Raw genomic sequence first — 16,074 nt, forward strand, 5'->3', positions numbered from 1 at the left:
TTTTGGACATTATCCTGCTGGCATGGTCTGCTTATGATGTAAACTGTCTGTCAACTTGTCACATTGTAATTATGACCTCCTCCCACTGGCGGAATCTTAAAACCTCATCCCAGCACTGTCGCATCCCAGGTTACCCATAATATAGCACTGTCCCTGATGATAATGTTTAACATAAGACCCTTGCATTTACAAAACTCGAACTGAAGATAAGCTACACCAAGGGAGAATAGTTAGTTGTAATTTTTTAAAACTTTTATAAATGATTCTAATACTTTCAATAGTAATAGATTTGAGCAGATAATTGGTGAGTTATTTTTTACTCTAGTTTATTCAAGGTGCTGCAAAACCTTTATATTTCAGCAGTTTGAGTCTCAATTGACTTCAATCAGAAGGAAATGAGTTTGAGTCTTGTTGCAGGAGTTCACCTAATTTAGACTAATGTTGATGCATCATTTTGAAAGTAATATTGTTGGAGTAGTTCAATGAAACATTATGCATAATGCAAGAAGCTTGACATCATCCAGGACAAAGCAGCCCCCTTGATTGGCAGCCCGTCTACCACCTTAAACATCCACACCCTCTACCATTGTGCCTGCAGTGTGTACCATCTACGAGATACACTGTCGCAACTCACCAAGCCTCCTTCGACAGTACCTCCCGAACCTGCGACCTCTACCACCTAGGAAGACAAGAGGTGAAGGTCCATGCGAACACCCATCACCTCCAGATTCCCCTCCAAATTGCACACCTTCCTGATTTAGACATGCATTGAAATTCATGTTGCCAGGTCAGAATCCTGGAGCCTTCCCCCTTAACTGTGGGAGTTCCTTCACCACATGAACTACAGTGGTTCAAGATGACAGCTCACCACCACCACCTCGAGGGCAGTTAAGGATAGGCAATAAATGCTGGTTTTGCCATTGATACCCACATCCCAAGCACGAGCTTTGTAAAAACGAGAAGGTCGGTTTCTGCTTGCTGTCATACTTCAGATAAATGTTAACCTAAAATAGTGTTCAACGGAAAACGGGGAGATTCCCACTGGCTGGTCCAACATTGCTCCCTCAAGTAATGCCAGCAAATATAGACGAACTGACCATTCATCTAGTTACTGTTCTTGCTGGTGTGCAGAATAGCCAGTGTGTTTGCTTACATAGCAGCAGTCATTGCACTTTGAAATAATTTATCGTATGTGAAATAATTAGTCATTTGAGAAATGAGATTGGTTTATATATAAATGCAAGTCTTGTTTATCACGTGAACATGTTTTACAAAACGGGAGGATTAAAGGATATAGATGTTATTAATAGTGCTTGCAATGGGTGTGTTAGGGCATTTGTTTAAAATTCCCGTTTAAGCTTTTTTTTTTGCCCATGAACAACAGTTTAAGCTAAGAGTCAATGATTGTGTTAAAATAACTTGTTTGTATCAAGGAGATCAATTTCACCCCATAAATTCAGCTTAAAATCTACCGACCTTTGAAATTCCTGGGGAAGACACTGGTGCAAGATTTAAACCGATGATGGAAGCAGGAATTCTCCTTATTTACAGTTTTAAATATGCTGCAACACCTGAGGTATTTCGGTTAATATCCTCATTACAGTCCTGATTTTTAATAAAGCCTTGCTCAGCAGTGCATTAATCCCATTAATTAAATATTTAAAGATAATTAGAATGAATAGTAAAAATAAAGTGCTCATGTATCAATGAAGCCCATTCAGCCATGTCCTTCAAATGTTATGTTAATGGGGCAAAAGGTTGTATAAGTTTTTGCAAAATTAAAATTCAACCCATGTGCTTTTGGTCAGAAAAAGTAATTAATAAGCAAGATGTGAAACTTCAATGCCATTCTGTTGAAATACAGAATAATAGAGGTCTTGGTGCATTCTGTTCAAAGATACTTGGCAGTATCTTCACTTTGTGTGCTCTGTCATGCTGTATACTGTTATAGTTAGGTACATTCTCTGTGCAAAGTCTTGTGGCTTCAGTTGCTATTTTATGCACTTCTCTGATTCTGGGGAATCATTGAAAGTTTAAGGCATAGAAAGAGGCCACTTAGCCCACTGGTCTTCCACGGCCATTGATCCGCCACCAGTGCCTCGTCCCTTTCTTCATTGACTGATCCGTTGTATGTTGGCCAGTCCCTTCATTCATTACACTCTTTCTTTTGGAAAGCTCTGCAAATTGCTCGTCCCATAATTTCTCTTTAAAATTGATCTCTCATCACAATCTTTGACCCCCCCCTGTTAGTTGGGGGAATGACAGACATAGAGTACCACTGAATCACCAAACCAAAGTTCAATGAAGTACTTCTAGGAAACCTTCCATTTTGATGAAGCATGGTGTTGAATGTGGCAAAATTGGAATTTTCATCCAGTGTTGAATGGCAGCTTTAAAGACCGAACTCCGAAATGGAGGATGCACTTTTGTTACCAGTCAGCAGTGTGTTTGGAACGAGGCCTGGGGTTTTCCTCTGTTAAACCTGCCAATTCCACCCCACCTACCCATCCACTTGCTGTTTCACTGATGTACTGAGTTTTCATCTTGTAGCTTCCTACAGGCCAGGGCATTCAACAACATGGCAGCCAGAGTGTGGGACGAGGTAGAGAAAAGGTTCAGGGTGGAACTGGAAGAGGCCAGTTGTTGGAGCATATGGAAGTGGAAGAGGAACTTGGGAGCAGGTCTTTGCTGTGGAGGTGGGAGCAGGTTTGGGATCTTTTGCAACCAACAAGAACTTCCATTTATGTAGCACCTTCAGCAGAATAAAACCTCCTGAGGTGCTGCACACAATGTTGGCAAACAGAATATGATGGCCTGCCAATTAGGACAGGTGACCAAAAGCATGGTCAAAGAGGTAGGTTTAAAGGAGTGACTGAAAGAAGGAGAGAGAGGTTTAGAGGGGGAATTCCGGAGCTTAGGGCCGAGACAGCTAAAGGCACGTCCGCCAATGGTGGGATGAAGACAATAGGGGATGTGCATGAGGTCAGAATTGGAGGAGTGTAGCGATCTCGGAGTGTTGTAGGGCTGGAGGAGGTTGTGGAAATAGGGAGGGACGAGGCTTTGGAGGATTTGAAAAACCAGAATGAGAAGCAAATAGTTGTCTTGCTGTTGCCGTGACTAATCTGGAGTCACGGCCTCAACTGGTACTGCCATATGCAGAATCCAATGGAACATGGAGAGCAACGGAAGGATCTCGGGCCTGAGCTGAGAGGGAGCAGTGAGATTTGGACTGGGATCGAACAGCAGGTTTGGGTTGAGAGTGAATTGTTAGATACTTGATCCAAGTTGTGAGGGTGAGATGGGCCAGGGGAGTGATAGTGAGCTTGGGAGAATGTGAGGGGCTGCAGGACCGAGGTCTGAACTTAAATAGCAGAAACTTTGAAAGACGCTTTGTTAACAATGATGTTTACAGTCACCTCTACAGTATGCAGGATACCTTTATTTCATTGTAAATTGAATTGCTCTGAAGTTGTGTGAGGGTGTTTTTACATAAATCAATAAAAATATATGCTGTCGAGGCAAGGTGTTCAGATACACAAAGCTGTACTCAATGACTTCTCACTCTTTTAAAGTCAACAGCAAATTGGAAGTTCAGTAGTGAGGAATATTTTTGGAATGGTTTAACTTCTACTTTGCATTTCCTGATAGGTTTAATGTCGCACTCTTTGCTTCTGCCAGTGAACCATTAGAAGAAAGACTTTTATATAGCACTTTGCACAATCTCAGAACACCTCAAAGCGCTTTACACTAATGAAATACTTTTTGAAGTGTAGTCAATGTTGGAAATGTGGCAGGCAATTTGCGCACAGCAAGCTCCCACAAACAGCAATGAGATAAATGAACAGATAATCTGTTTAGGTATTGATTGAGGAATAAATACTGGCCATGACATTGGAGTAAACTACCCTGCCGCTCTTCAAATAGTGCCATGGGATTTTTATGTCCACGGGAGAGGGACGACGGTGCCTTGATTTAACGTCAGCATCTCTGATGACCACCATGCAGCGCTCATTTGGCATTGCACTGGAATTTAGGCCTGGATTATGTGCTCAAGTCTTTGGAGAGAATTTGAACACTAAACCAATGCTTTTGGAGCAGATTTGACTAACTGCTTATTGTGCGTGCTTTCCATATTTTGTATCATGAATCCAGACTGCCTGTGAATTTTTGCCTTCGAACAAAGGTACATATTCACTGGCAGCATGCTGGCTACACCAGTTTTCACTATCTGCATTTTACAGCTGAGTATTCCCCATCCAACCAATGACTGTTTCAGGAATCTATGCTAAACCTTGATAAATCTCTGGTTAGATATCGGTAGGAGTATTGTGGGCGTCACGCTTTCGGAAGGATGTCAAGGCCGTAGAGAGGGCCCAAAGGCGATTTACTGGTATGATAACGGGGATGTGGGACTTCAGTTATTCTATGACTCTATTTGGAAAGACTGGAGAAGCTGGGATTCTCCTTAGAACAGGTGAAGTTAAGGGAAGATTTATTAGCGGTGTAAAAAATTTGGAAGGGTTTTGATAAAGTAAAAAGGGAGAAACTGTTTCCACTGGCAGGAGGGTGAGTAACCCGAGGGGACAGACTGAAGATAATTGACAAAAGACCCAGACGAGGGGTGAGGAGACTTTCTTAAACACTGGGCATTATGATCTGGAATGCGCTGCCTGAAAGGGTGGTGGAAGCAGATTAACAGTAACTTTTAAAAGGAAATTGGCTAAGTACTTGAAAATGAAAAAAAAAAATTGCCGGGCCTTGGGGAAAGAGCAGGGGAGTGGAACAAATTGGATGGCTCTTTCAAAGTACCAGCACAGACACGATGGGCCACAGGGTCTCCCTCTGTGCTGCATCATTCTGTGGATGTAAAGACTCGAACTAGGCAACATTTTAGCTGTCTGGGTCCTGTTCCGAAGAGCCCATCATTCTTAACCTCCAGGTTCATAGTTGACAGCCTAGAAAATCAGCAAAACGAGAGCATGACACTGATTAGACTACTTTCAATGGAAAGAAAGTAGTTACTTAGGCTTTGTGACGTGGCCTATTGATAACTCAAATGAAGGAAACATAAGTGCATGAAATTCAGAAGGGAAATACAAATGGCAATGCATTTTGACATTTATTTTGTGTTTTACAGTATTTTGAAATCCACAATGAAAAGGGCCATTGCATATTTGATTGTCTCAAAGGAAGCATTTGTTGAATTATGGTGAAAATTAATCTCTGCCATCTGTATTAATTTTCTTTATTTTGAAACCACTTTCTCCCAGTAGCAGTGAGTAATCTTTGACTCTTCCCATCCCTTCTTGCATTGAACTGGTCCCAGGTTTTCCCATTCAATATTACACCCCCCATATCTTCCCATCACTGCTCCGCAGGGCTGGTACTTAAAGTCCTTTTCACTACGCTGCCCCTGCAGCCACCCCCCCCCCCCCCCCCCCCCCAACACCTTCCGCTTCTCCTTTCTTTCCTCACAATCCCTCCTTTGTTTTTAGTCGAGTCCTGCTGCAGTGCACAGGCTCAGAAATGCCCGTTATCTCAGCTCTTCGGTATCTCGTAGTTAAGAGACAGTATAAGGGAACCGACGTGCGTGCCCGACTGTTTGTGTTCAACATACACAGTCAGTGCTTTGGGGGCCTAAATCATTGAACTGTCAATGCTAAAACTTTCGTCTTAACTATAATAAAGGTGCTGCTGTTGCTTATATCCAATCAAGTCACTAATTTATGAGGTCTGAACTGTGCTATTATTGCATGGTACTATGCATTTTTACCAGTGTTGTAGAATCACCATCATATCTCAACTGAGTCAAAAGGCCAGGGGTTCCAAACTGTGTCCACAGATTTGAGCACATAATCCATGCTGACACTTCGAATGCAGTACTACACTGTCTGAGGTGCCGTCTTTTGGATGAGATGTAAACAGACACCTTCTCTGCCCTCTCAGGTGGATGTAAAAGATCCCATTGGCACTATTCAAAGGAGAGCAGGGGGGGTGGGGGGGGTCATCCAATATTTATCCCGCAACCAACATCACTAAAACAGATTATCTTGTCATGTGTCATTGCTGTTTGCGGGAGCTGGCTGTGCACAATTTGGCTGCTGTGTTCCCTACATATACAACAGTGACTACATTTCAAAAGTACTTATTTGACTGGAAAGCACTTTGTGACACCTAAGGTTGTGAAAGGCGCGACATAAATTACCAAAACAAAATTGCTCATGGTCGTAGCTTTATATTGCTGGGTGGTTGAAGTGCCTTTACCATCCGTACAATGCCCTTTAATTGCTCACAACAATGTAATGCCTCTCGATATGTAGCAGTGCATAACGGCGAACCATTCTATCAACCACATCGTACTATGAGCCAATCATCAATGCAGAATAAAAAAAGACACATCCCTTATGGGACTGACGCTATCAATCAGATTCAAAACAGCTTTTAACACTTCTGGCAGCTTTAGGAGAGTGCGTTTATTTTTTAATTTGCATTTTTAAATTTGCAACCTAAAGTGAGTGTTTATAACTTACTGATGGATTATTTTATCACAAAGCAATTCCAATGTTATTGCAGGGCAGCAATCCTATTAGAGCTTGCACTATACAGCAGGTTTTCAAACATGGAGCCAGTAAAGTTGTCAGATTTCTCTTTGTCTCATCAAGTTTCTGTATGTCTGGACTTATTAGCACATACTTCTTGTGCTGTATGTACTAATAACATTTTCCTTTCAATGATAACCCTTTGGAGAGTTAACATGGCCTTTCACAAATTAGGATGGGGCTCCCTGTGTGTGCAAGTACTTCCTGGCTCTCCTGGACTGCATCAGTATTTGCAGGGGGACCCCCGGGAGTACATCAGAACTTGCGGAAGATCCCTGGGAGTGCGTCAGTATTTGAGGGGGCTCCCTGTAGGTGCAGGGTGGAGAGACCCCTGGGAGAGTGTCAGTTTTTTTTGAGTGGGAGAGGGTCCCTGGGGATGTCAGTATTTTTGAGGTGGGGTTCCTGGGAGTGTGTCAGTATTTTTGAATGGGAGAGGGTCCCTGAGAGTGTCAGTATTTTTGAATGGGAGAGGGTCCCTGGGAGTGTCAGTATTTTTGAATGGGAGAGGGTCCCTGGGAGTGTCAGTATTTTTGAATGGGAGAGGGTCCCTGGGAGTGTCAGTATTTTTGAATGGGAGAGGGTCCCTGGGTGTGTCAGTATTTTTGAATGGGAGAGGGTCCCTGGGAGTGTCAGTATTTTTGAATGGGAGAGGGTCCCTGGGAGTGTCAGTATTTTTGAATGGGAGAGGGTCCCTGGGAGTGTCAGTATTTTTGAGGTGGTGTTCCTGGGAGTGTCAGTATTTTTGAGGTGGTGTTCCTGGGAGTGTGTCAGTATTTTTGAATGGGAGAGGGTCCCTGGGAGTGTGTCAGTATTTTTGAGGTGGTGTCCCTGGGAGTGTCAGTATTTTTGAGGTGGTGTCCCTGGGATTGTCAGTATTTTTGAGGTGGTGTCCCTGGGAGTGTGTCAGTATTTTTGAGGTGGTGTCCCTGGGAGTGTGTCAGTATTTTTGAGGTGGTGTCCCTGGGAGTGTGTCAGTATTTTTGAGGTGGTGTCCCTGGGAGTGTGTCAGTATTTTTGAGGTGGTGTCCCTGGGAGTGTGTCAGTATTTTTGAGGTGGTGTCCCTGGGAGTGTGTCAGTATTTTTGAATGGGAGAGGGTCCCTGGGAGTGTCAGTATTTTTGAATGGGAGAGGGTCCCTGGGAGTGTCAGTATTTTTGAATGGGAGAGGGTCCCTGGGAGTGTGTCAGTATTTTTGAGGTGGTGTCCCTGGGAGTGTGTCAGTATTTTTGAGGTGGTGTCCCTGGGGATGTGTCAGTATTTTTGAATGGGAGAGGGTCCCTGGGAGTGTCAGTATTTTTGAATGGGAGAGGGTCCCTGGGAGTGTCAGTATTTTTGAATGGGAGAGGGTCACTGGGAGTGTCAGTATTTTTGAATGGGAGAGGGTCCCTGGGAGTGTCAGTATTTTTGAGGTGGTGTCCCTGGGAGTGTCAGTATTTTTGAGGTGGTGTCCCTGGGATTGTCAGTATTTTTGAGGTGGTGTCCCTGGGAGTGTGTCAGTATTTTTGAGGTGGTGTCCCTGGGATTGTCAGTATTTTTGAGGTGCTGTCCCTGGGAGTGTGTCAGTATTTTTGAGGTGGTGTCCCTGGGAGTGTCAGTATTTTTGAGGTGGTGTCCCTGGGAGTGTGTCAGTATTTTTGAGGTGGTGTCCCTGGGGATGTGTCAGTATTTTTGAATGGGAGAGGGTCCCTGGGAGTGTCAGTATTTTTGAATGGGAGAGGGTCCCTGGGAGTGTGTCAGTATTTTTGAGGTGGTGTCCCTGGGAGTGTGTCAGTATTTTTGAGGTGGTGTCCCTGGGATTGTGTCAGTATTTTTGTGGTGGTGTCCCTGGGGATGTCAGTATTTTTGTGGTGGTGTCCCTGGGGATGTGTCAGTATTTTTGAGGTGGTGTCCCTGGGGATGTGTCAGTATTTTTGAGGTGGTGTCCCTGGGATTGTGTCAGTATTTTTGAGGTGGTGTCCCTGGGGGTGTGTCAGTATTTTTGAGGTGGTGTTCCTGGGGGTGTGTCAGGATTTTTGAGGTGGTGTTCCTGGGATTGTGTCAATATTTGTGAGGTGGTGTCCCTGGGATTGTGAAAGTATTTTTGAGGTGGTGTCCCTGGGATTGTGTCAGTATTTTTGAGGTGGTGTCCCTGGGGATGTGTCAGTATTTTGTGGGGGTTGAGGAGTTCCTGGGAGTGTCAGTATTTTGCAGAGAGGTTGACCCTACACTGAAGCATTCATAGTTAAGGAAAGTTGGCACTGATGATTTTTTTGGTGGAAAAGAGTAATTGTTCCGCTGGTTTAATAACCTCAGAGATGCAGTGCGGACACAAAGGGCCAAATGGCCGCCTCCTGCACTGTAATGATTCTGTGATATGAGGTGTCACTATTGACAGGAACATCCTGATGAAATCAGGACGCAGTAGTTAAAAGGGAAACAGAGGGTTGAAAATTAGATAAGCTTGTAAGAGTGGTAATAAGGGAATGAAGAGACACTGTACTGCAGGTTAAAATATTGTCTTCATGAAATGGGAATGGATAACTTAGCTTTTTTTTAATAATTTGGCTAAGAGGTGGCATGTTGTTTATAAAAGATGCATGGTTCACTTCGCATATCTGAGACTGAAAACACTGCCTAAAAATATTGTGACTGCAATTGTATGTGTATACGTAGCGGTAGTCCTTCACGCTTCACAGAAAAGACTTTTGAAATATGCCTCAGATTGTTGAGGTTGCTGCTCAGTAGGTTATTCTAGTTAAACGGGCTGTGACACGCTTGTCAGACGCTGTTTCCCCACTTTAAGGAAATAGAATGTCAATTCTTCTGTGAAAGAGAGAGAGATTTTGAGACCAATCTCCTGGGACAGCAAATTAACTGCTATAAATTCTGGAAATGGGATGGTGAATATTAGCCATGGCCCCTATTTCCGGTAATATCCTCTAACATAGTTGCTGATTTGAAAAATACAATTACCAAAGTGATTGACAGCCTCTGGAGATCAGTATCTCTCTTGGCCCAACCCACCGCCCCCCATCAAAGGTCAGAGGCCTTGGATTTATGGATGTCACTGTTTAAGTCTGAATGCACTTTTGATTTTGATAGCTGGCTCAGTACTCGGTAAACTGGCGTAGAATTTGAATTGCAGCAACTGAGTTTACAGTGTCTCATTTTACTGCAGTCAATCTTTGAGACAATATAAACATTGTTTCTAACAGTGAAGAAACAAATTGTGCTGTTTTGAAGAAATGTCTGGTGGAATGATAAATTATATTTTGCTTCAGGGTCAACAGTTTGCCAAAATTTTCTATTTGATTCCTATCAACTCAGTTTTACTTAAACCGCGCTATCCTGGGTGGATCACAATTAAAAGCTTAACCCAAGTGCTATTGAACAAATGAGGAAAAGTGAGACCCGTGTTTGTATGGCACCTTATGCCTCCCAAATATTTCTAGCACTCCTCTTACAATGAATTTCTGTTGAAGTGCAGTTACTTTTGGTGAATGTGATACCCAGTTGTAGGTCCATAGGCTCTACAGAAAACAATTCCGATGAGACACCTAGCCAGTTAATCTATTTTGGATGATGTTGGTTGAAATGGAAACTTCAGCCAGAATGCCAGAAATTCTCCTTTTGAATAGTGCCATTTGGTTTGTAAATTCCACCTGAACACCTGGAACAAGTGTGCAGGACCCAACTCACTGCTCTGTACGACTGACGACTTTTCCAGCAGTGGAACCCTCCCTCATTCCTGCACTGTTAATCTCGGAATGTGACCATAAATTCTGCAAGCTGACAGTTTAAAGAAGTTTAATGTTCACATTTTACAGCTTTATCATTCTTTGGAGAAGAATACTTGGTGTATTGCACCAACCTCTGCTGATCAGTTGCAAAGACAGATGGGGCAAACATGAGCCATTGAAATGATGCAGCACAAAAGGAGGCCATTGGGCCAGTGAAGCCAAGTCAACTCTTTGAAGGTGCTATCCAATTGGTCCCACTCCCTCTGCTCTTAGCCCTGCATTTTTCTTTTGCTTTCAAGTATTTGTCCAGTTCCCTTTTGCAAGTTATTATCAAATTCCTTTCAGCCAGCACATTCCAGATCATCATAACTCATTGTGCAAGAAGACCTCTCCTAATTTCCCTTTTGGCTCTTTTGCCAATGATTAAATCTTTGACGTCTGGTTACCAACCCTCTGCCAATGGAAACAGTTTCTCCTTATTTGCACTGTTAAAACCCCTCATAATTTTAAACACCTCCATTAAAGGTCCCATTGGCTTTCTCCACTCTCGGGAGAACAACCTCAGCTTCTCTGATCTCCACATAACTGAAATCCTTCACCCCTTGTATCATTCTAGTAAATCTCCTCTGCACCCTCCCCAAGGTCTTGACATCTTCCTTAAATGTGGTGTGTAGAATTGGAAACCACAATCAAGCTGAGGCATAACTAATAACTTGTAAAGGTTAATGATTGTCTTCAACAGAAGATGTCAAAGATAGCTCCTGCAGTGGCTATTTGGTTAGGTATTAGAAAAATATAGGCCTGCCTTTAATTTTATAGCAATTACTCTTGATAAAAAAAGCATTATTTTAGCTCAGATTGCAGTGGCTTGTCCTTTTTAGAGGCTGGGTGTTGTGACTCGTGCTTCACCACTTAGCCCTGATGTGATCAATACCTCTCAGTCCTCTTAGCAGTCATTCCCAACACCATATCTTTCTGTTTCAATCAAAGAAATGAACCAACTGGAGCTGAGACGCATTTTCTTGGTACGATGCGTCATGGATGCAAGTTACAAATCAGGTTTGCATTGAGATAAAATTTTGTTGCATGAGTACTTGCCACTGTCAAGAAATCGAGGTCCAGGTTAAATAGTACAAAGTGCTACGAAGACTGAGAAGTATAGTATGGAAGACAAAGGAGATCATGATACTTCAAGTCAAGCTTGAGTTCTTAATTGCAAGAGAAAAGGAAGACTGGAAGAGGTTAATAGTTTCACAGTTTTGAGACTCTTTGAAAAGAATGAGTGCTCTACTACGGCTCAGTGAGTCTGCCTTTCATATACAGATAGGAGCAAGATAATGTGATGGAGCTTGGAATAACAAAGGCACAAACTTGTGACGATCAGTGCCTGTAGTATGGATAAAATAGATGAAGTTTGCAGTGTAGGAAGAGAGATTAGATTTTTTTTTATTTCCAAAATATACTTTATTCATAAAAATCTGTAAAAATTACATTGCCAAACAGTTTCCAAACAGCACCAAAAAATACAAACATTGCAAGGGAGATCAGTTTCCTTCAATACTGTCATGAGTTTCTTCCCAACCCTTCCGTTTCACAATTGTCATGTCAATTACAGTTTTACATTTACAGCAATTCAGAATATTAACGATACAGTTCGAGGGGTTTCCCATGGATCCAGCCCCTCAGTCCAGCTTGGTGGGGGAACCTTACACTGTAGTCTTTCCCCATTGAGCCTTTGCTGCGATTAGATGTCGGAGCAGGTTTGATTATCAGATGGCAAACAGTCCTTTGTATTCTGCCCAGGAGTGTGAGAGCACAACAAAAATGGCCCCTTGTATTGATACAGTACCTTTTAAACAGAGAAAAAATATTCCAAGACATCTGAGGCATGAGGGGAAAAAGATACAGACTCAAAGCCGAAGGGATGAGGAGGGATGTCCAAGAGTTGGGTTTGAAGGAGCATCTTGAGAGGCAGAGGGATTATGTCAAAAGTGTGCCCTAAGCCGAAGGCATGGCGGCCAATAGCGCGATGCAGAGTGATGGATACGCAAGGAACCGGAGCAATCTGGGTAGAGGTTTGGTGGGGCATTGTGGGAGAAGGATTGTAAAGCTGGAAGAAGTTAGAGTTATAGGGGATGAAGTTCTGTAATAATTAAAACATGAATGAGAGTTTTAAAATTGAGGCATTGTAAGGACCAGGTGTTGATGTAAGTCATTGAGCACAGGCAAGATGGATGAGTGGTACTTGGGGTGGGATGTGATACAGGCAGCGATAACTTGGGTGACCTGACGTTTATGGAGGGTAGACAATGGGAGGCTGGCCAGGACAGCATTCGAGTAATCAGGTGATAAAGGCATAGATAAAGGTTTCAGCAGCAAACAGACGGTGGTAGGACATATAGAGAAGCTATGTGATTGGAAGCTTACTTGGGGTCCAACAGAACGATTAGGTTGTGAACAGCTTGGGACAGTGGCCAGATCGGCAGGTGACCAGGGTATGGAGTTTGTAGAGGGGCTGGACTAGCTTCAATCTTCCCAAGGTTCAGCTGGAGAAAGTTACAGCTCATCCAAGACTGGTTGTTGGCTAAAGATGGGGAGCTCCATAGAAATGCTAGGAGAAAATCCCCGGAGCAGTATTCAAATCTTGGATGTATTTAGTTTTCATGAAGAGCTAGGACTTGTTGAGGGAGAATCAAACCTCTTGGAAGTTTATAATGGAGATAAATAATTCTATTTGACAGCAGAGGAGTTAGTAATGGGTGTAAATGAGGCCAGAGGTCCTATATCAGGGGCGTGACCATTCAGGAACAACACCAAAGAACTTGATATCATAAGAAATAGGAGCAGGAGTCGGCCATTCGGCCCCTCGAGCCTGCTCTGCCATTCAGTAAGATCATGGCTGATCTGATTGTGGTCTTAACTCCACTTTCCTGCCTGCCCCCCATAATCTTGACTCCCTTGTAGATCAAACATCTGTCTAACTCAGCCTTGAGTATATTGAATGACCCAGCCTCCACTGCTCTCTGGGGAAGAGAATTCCGAAGATTAACGACCCTCAGAGAAGAAATTCCTCCTCATCTCCGTCTTAAAAGGAAGATCCTTACTTTGAAACTGCCTCCAGTTCTAGATTTCCCCCATGAGGGGAAACATCCTCTCAGCAGCCACCCTCAGGATCTTATTGAGCACCTCACATCCTTCTAAACTCCAATGAGTAGAGGCCCAACCTGCTCAACCTGTCCTCTTAAGACAACCCCTTCATTCCAGCAATCAGCCTAGTGAAGCTTCTCTGAACTGAATCACTCCCTGCCCTCCCCACACCCCTCCAAATGTGGGTGTGTACAAATCGCTGGGTCACATTTTTGGTATCACTGGGGGCTTTTATTAAAATGTTTCCCACCTGTTCTCTGCCCTCACTCGTTGCGCACTGGAACTAAGAGCAAACAGAGACTTTGAGCTCATGAGACACCAGTGCCCGCTGCAAGGATTTGAGCTTGTTTGAGTAAAACAGATTGTCGTCTTTTGCCTTTTCTCAAGCTGAGAAGATGTGAATTCCCCACTTCACCCGAAATGTCCCATTTTGACAGTTGATGAACTCATCGTGTGTTTGTTATTATTTAGAGCTACAGCACTGAAACAGGCACTTCGGCCCACCGAGTCTGTGCCGACCATCAACCACCCATTTATACTAATCCTACATTCATCCCATATTCCTACCACATCCCCAACCTTCCCTCAATTGCCCTACCACCTACCTATACTAGGGGCAATTTGCAATGGCCAATTTTCCTATCAACCTGCAAGTCTTTGGCTGCGAGAGGATACCGGAGCACCCGGTGGGAACCCACGCGGTCACAGGGAGAACTTGCAAACGCCGCGCAGGCAGTACCCAGAATCGAACCCGGGTGGCTGGAGCTGTGAGGCTGCGGTGCTAACCACTGCGCCACTGTGCCGTTTGACGGGTCGATGGGACCGAGACACAGCCTGGGACCCCAAACATGTCAGTCAGAGCATATCTGGCCTTCACGAGGTCACTGGAAACGCTATTCATTGGTTTACGTTGAGGAGCTTGCTGAGTTTGTTACCTGGGTGACGAGGGACTTATTCAGGGAGAGCAGCAGCATTTTATTTTAAATCCTGCTTTGATTTGTCCCGCCTGCATGCATTTTGCTTTCACGTTGAATTGTTGAATCAGCATTTTAAAAAAAACACAGTTGAGCTTCAATTAAAAGCAGAATAAGAGAACAGTAAAAAGTTTAAAACAAAAACAAGAAATGCTGGATTCACTCAGCAGGTCTGGCAGCATCTGTGGAAAGAGAAGCAGAGTTAACGTTTCGGGTCACTGACCCGAAACGTTAACTCTGCTTCTCTTTCCACAGATGCTGCCAGACCTGCTGAGTGAATCCAGCATTTCTTGTTTTTGTTACAGATTTCCAGCATCCGCAGTATTTTGCTTTTATTTTAGTAAAAAGTTTAATATGCCCTTTGACATTTCAAAGCACATTGCCTGCCTGTGCGCATTACTTATGCTGAAGTATTTATGGTTCAGTAATTAAAATATGATTTTGCTATTTGACATTTTCTACATGAGTGAATACAGGTTGTGTTTTATTTTGTCTTAATAAAAAGGGGGAAGTTAATCAGTAATACTGACTTAGTATGAAAATAATTAACATCTTCTCTAATCATTTTAAAATTAGTTCAGCACATTGCTTGTCCTTTTTTTTCCCCACGCTTATCTCCACTGTAAGTTAAGAGGAACATTGTGGCATACCTGGAATTATCAGCAATGAAACGGAATGAATTTTCTCTCGCATTTTCCTTGAAAACTGTTGCATTTTTCAAGGAAGCTGCCCAACAGCTGTGTATATTGCATGGAGTTTTGGGGCTAATCATGGCACATGTAAGTTATAATGTGAGCAAATTGTGAATCTGCATACCAGACCAGTTGCAATCAAAATTCTCATTTAAATTTCAAATTTTGGATGTTAAGATCCAAGTAATTTATGTGATAGCTTTGTTTCATGTTTATGCAAAGCTGAAAAAAATGCAGCACTTGATGAAATCGAATGCTCTTTCAAATAACCAAAAGAAGTGAGATGCTTCCCAGTGCCAGAGACTGGCCAGGATATAATTCCTACCCTTTCTGCTCCTTTCCCGCTTCAGAATAACGGGAATCAAATGCCATTTTCTTCCCACCTCTTTATTGGATGTAACTGATTTCCTCGTGGTGCCACATGAATGGCTGGTATTAGATGTTCCTCCTCTTAACCCCATTTGTGAGGATGGGGATTGGCTTTTGTGTTGAAGTCGCAAATTGTATATACTGTATGTTGTGTTGCTGTTTGGTTGTAGTGGTGGTTGCTTGTCTGTTACTGGTGGTAACAATTACTAGTGATGGTTGATAGTAACGGTTGGTGGTGGCAGTAATTCGTGGTGAGAGTTGGTGGATGGTGGTAGTTGGTGCAGAAAGGAATGGAATGGTAGTGGTTACTGCTGATTGGCTATTGACAATGCTTCCAGGAAATGGTTTGTGATCAATATTGACTGGTATTGGTTACGGCTGGTAGTCATTATTGGCAGTGGGCAGGGTGGTAGTTACTGATGGTGTCTACCCTACCTGTTCCCCTTAATATCTTGAAAACTTTAATCACATTTCCCCTTAGCCTTCTAAATTCCAGGGAGTACAACCCTAGTTTGTATAATCCCTCCTCGTAACTTAATCCTCGGAGTCTAGGTACCATTCTGGTAAATCTACA

At 43.1% G+C, this 16,074-nt stretch overlaps 1 protein-coding gene across 8 annotated transcripts in view; it reads left to right on the forward strand.

Annotated features, from left to right (window-relative positions):
* The window catches only part of cdh23 (cadherin-related 23), a 658,884-nt gene that overhangs the window by 195,370 nt on the left and 447,440 nt on the right, over positions 1–16,074 (forward strand). The gene's annotated exons all lie outside the window — the stretch shown is intronic.

Source organism: Heterodontus francisci, chromosome 42, assembly GCF_036365525.1.
Source record: "Heterodontus francisci isolate sHetFra1 chromosome 42, sHetFra1.hap1, whole genome shotgun sequence".
Taxonomy (NCBI): domain Eukaryota; kingdom Metazoa; phylum Chordata; class Chondrichthyes; order Heterodontiformes; family Heterodontidae; genus Heterodontus; species Heterodontus francisci.